We start from the raw sequence: 3,934 nt of genomic DNA, 5'->3' as shown, positions 1-3,934 counted from the left end.
GCCTTCTTGATCAGAGTTGAGGTATTGTGGGTCCAAGAGAGGTTATCGGAGATGTTGACTCCCAGGAACCTGAAGCTAGAAACACGTTCCACCTCCGTCCCGTTAATGTGGATGGGGGTGTGCGTGCCGCCCCTGGACTTCCTGAAGTCTACAATGAGCCAACATGTTTGACGACATACGGTTTCCAATTGTTAATAAATTGTCCCCTAATATCGATGTTCTCCGCCCAAGTGGTTTGGTATATGCCACCACTGATGTTGTTATCTTATAAACGAACATGTAAATTTGGTGGATTACTGAGCAAATGCTTCACTAGAATTAAGTAAGTTAATATATAACATGTTTAAGTCAATTCATATTGGCATTAAGTATTACAAGCTCAGTAACACATCAGGACACATAAGATGTTACTCAAAACAGGTGGAAGTGTACAACCATAATCCTTCCTGCCGATAAATTCCATGATAACACTACAGATTAATCCATTTGCCCCCATATTACAGGTATGGAGATAGTTTTGAACACTAGTATCTCAGCTCATAGGAAAGGTACAAAGTTCAGTAGCTGGTAATGCTGCTATATCCCAATTACTTTGCCACGTAGTTGATTGGTGGTTAATGCACCATGACTGATAGTCTTAATGAATACCAGATAACAACGTTGTGGATGGTCAACGTAAATATCTGGATATATATTTTGTGCACCGTTCCCAGAGGCACTGCAATACTGGGTCGATGCGTGGAGTGGACGGAGCAAGCCCCTATTCCATCTCCCTGTTCCAAAATTCAATTTAATATATGGTCCCTAGATAAGGGACGTATCAGATTATTAAACTGATAAGAACAGATACTACACTTGATCTTAGCCAAAAGGCCGAGAAGCGATGCAGCTAAAGCTGTATCCAAGGATAGTTTGTCGTTAATATATAGACATGCCATGACGGAATGTTTCTAAGTGTCAGGGCTAGTTGATTCTGGATAACTTTGACTTAAATGCCGCAACGCTCATCATGGTTACTCCATCCAGGTAATTGCGGTATATCCGAAACTTATATGAGAAGGTACTGAATAGTGTGCATCTTCAAGGTCGATGTCTACCATAAAGTATCCTTGGATCCATGGTAGTAGTTACAAATCCCATGAATGGGTATACCTGGTGAAATACTCAAGTGGTTTATCAACGATGGTGCGACATTCACCATCGTGGGAGGGTAGACCACTTGGGGTGCTTGCTGAATTGGTGGCAAGATATTAATTCTATTCCCCTTGTATTTATTTTTTGGTATATAACTACCAAGAGTGATAGCTTCCTAACCAGGCGTGATTCATCCACCCCTTGTTAGTACAACCCTTAACCTTTATGTGATGGTAGGAACCATACTTATCTGTCTTCATTGTTGTTTTCTTCGGTTTCTGGTTCCTTGTTCTTGTAGGGACGATGTTTGTTGGGGGGTGGCACATTTTCCCCTGGGGCCTGCTCTGGGCCGTGGCCTAAAATGCTACAGGTTTGGCATGCAGGCCCCGAGCTTTCACCAGTACCATGAGGTAGACGCCCCTGGTGGACACGTAGAGGTACTGCTGTCTGGTTTAGTGTGGTGCTCATTCCAGACTCTGCCCTCTTGTGCCGAATAGTTTGAACACTTCGTCCAGTTTTTTAGGACTGGTTTGGTAAGTGCCAGGAAGCAGGATCTGTGCTTATGAGGTCGGCGTTCTCATAGTCCTGTTAATTTCATAGATTGAGGGCAGGTTTGTGAGTTCATTTCAGAAGTTATGAGGTATACCGTTGAACAGTAGGGTCAGGTGTTTTGCCATACTACCCTGCCCTTCTGGAATGAGCAGGTGGACATGATAGCCGACGTCAGGGTACCAAATGCATTTTTAAAATATTTAGGTTAAACTGCGCTGCTCAATGTATCCCCCAATAATGGCGGGCACTTTGAGTAAATGCAATTTAGGGGAGGCGTGATAAAACCAACGCCTCATGGCTACCTGTCTTGGAGAGGTTTTTTGGAAAAGACAGGTAGTAAGCTGGCCATCAGTTGAGACTGAAAAGCCATCTCGCTAGTGGTGGAGCCACATAGCGGCCACACCCAGCAGCTCTTCCTGATCCTGTACCTCAAGCATACTCCCGATATTGTTCAGCCAGTGACCCCTCTTCATGACCAGCCCAGCCACTGGTCACCCCAAAGCTAACCACACTAAGGAGGAAGCGATGGGCAGTGCCTAGGCACTGTGGAGGGTATGCCTGAACCCTCCAGCGAGACTGCCCCTCACGTAGCGTGTCTCGCAGGAGCTCCTGCTCCAGGAGCCGCTCCAGCGGCTCAGGCGGCTGTCTCTCTCCCTGCGGGTGGAGAGACGTCCCCTCCGACAAGTCGGAAGCCACCGGCCGGATGCCTCTTCGGATGGCTAGACATCCAGCCCGCAGCTCAGGCACTAGCGGGACTGGCTTCGGCGCGGTGTGGGGATAGCGGAACGCCCGGTTAAATGTTCCTACCGCCTTCTTCTGGAGCTTTTGTGCCTTGTAGTAGCGAGAGCGCCCCTCAAGCAGCGCGTCTCGCAGGCACCTGCACCGCGAGCCGCTCCAGCGGCTCAGGCGGCTCTCTCTCCCCCCGTGCGGGTGGAGAGACGTCCCGTCCCAAATCGGGAACACCTGCCGGATGCCTCTTCGGGTGGCTATACATCCAGCCCGCTATCGGGCTGGGCTCGGCACGGTGTCGGGGAATAGAGGAACACCGGGTCGCTCCTCCGCCTGTTGCTGCCCCCCTTCCCCCGACGGGAAACGTTCCTCCTTGAACGGGGGACAGTTTTGTTCCAGAGCCTTTTTCTCTGCCTGTAAAACACAAGCAGAAAAAGGGGCTCCCCTGTAAAAGAAACCCGACCTCAGGATACTCACCTGACGGTCCGTTTCATCTGTTGCGGGAGTGCCTAGCTCCCGCTGCCGCTGTTGCACTGCTGGCGTAAATGCCGCGCCTGCGCACTGAGCGGGTTCTTCACGTAGTCACTTACGTGACTCCGAAGTAAAATTTGTACATGTTAGTGTTTATCCCAGCAGTTTCTAGCACCTGCTTGAGCCATCTCTCAATGGTTTGGCTCGTACCCCACCATAAGGTTTTTGTGACTGACCCACAAGGCTTTTCATCTCCCTCGAATATTCTGGTTGTGTCTAGGTAGGATAGTAGGTGGGTCATGGCACATAACCGTGGTTCTGGTGGGTAAGCCACGACTGGATTAGGTGTTCCTGGTCTGCTCTGTTTGACCAGTCGCTGGATAACGACAGATCTGGTCTGGAGCTGTGATCATGTTGTCCAGTCGCAATAGGTGTAGTGACTGGACCCTCTGAGCGGATACAAGTGCCATCAACATGAGCGTCTTTAGTGTAGCTTGCTCGAGGCCGAGGGATCTGGCTGGTGGCCATTCCCTGAGATATGTCAGGACCACACTGATATCCCAAATATGGGTATACCTGGGCTTAGGGCTTGATATTGTAAATGCCCTTCATCAGTTTTACCACCAGTGGATGGGATCCCATCGCCTGTTGTCCTGGCGCTGGTTTGAGATAAGCAGAAAGAGCACTCTGCGCTGTGTTGATGGCACTGTAGCTGATCCCTACATCGTGGTGTAGATAGGCCAGGAACTCCAGTATGTTGGTGGCTGTGGCTGTTGCGTATGTTGTCCCTGTTTCCTGGCAGTACTTCTCCCTTTTTTGATGCTGGTTAAGTACTGCCTCTTGGTGGATGTTCGAAGGGATGCCGACATGGTGGTGATGGTTTGTTTGGACAATCCCAGTTCCAGGTAAGGTCTGTTCAAACTTGCAACCCATGGCGTTTAATTTTCTCATGGCATGGGTGTTTAGCTTACCTGGTAGGTAAGTAGCTGATAGCCAAATATGTCGTTCGACACACCATTGCCAAATCATGTTGACCAATTTGTCGCAT

The 3,934-nt window shown here is 49.1% G+C and overlaps 1 non-coding gene across 1 annotated transcript; it reads right to left on the bottom strand.

Annotated features, from left to right (window-relative positions):
• Positions 1-693: 693 nt before the first annotated feature.
• Positions 694-885, bottom strand: LOC116972642. Its single transcript, XR_004411841.1, has one exon. It is a non-coding gene; the product is annotated as a U2 spliceosomal RNA (small nuclear RNA).
• Positions 886-3,934: the final 3,049 nt, after the last annotated feature.

The sequence above is a fragment of the Amblyraja radiata genome, chromosome 4, assembly GCF_010909765.2.
Source record: "Amblyraja radiata isolate CabotCenter1 chromosome 4, sAmbRad1.1.pri, whole genome shotgun sequence".
Taxonomy (NCBI): Eukaryota; Metazoa; Chordata; class Chondrichthyes; order Rajiformes; family Rajidae; genus Amblyraja; species Amblyraja radiata.
This window is presented reverse-complemented; position numbering and strand designations above follow the sequence as displayed.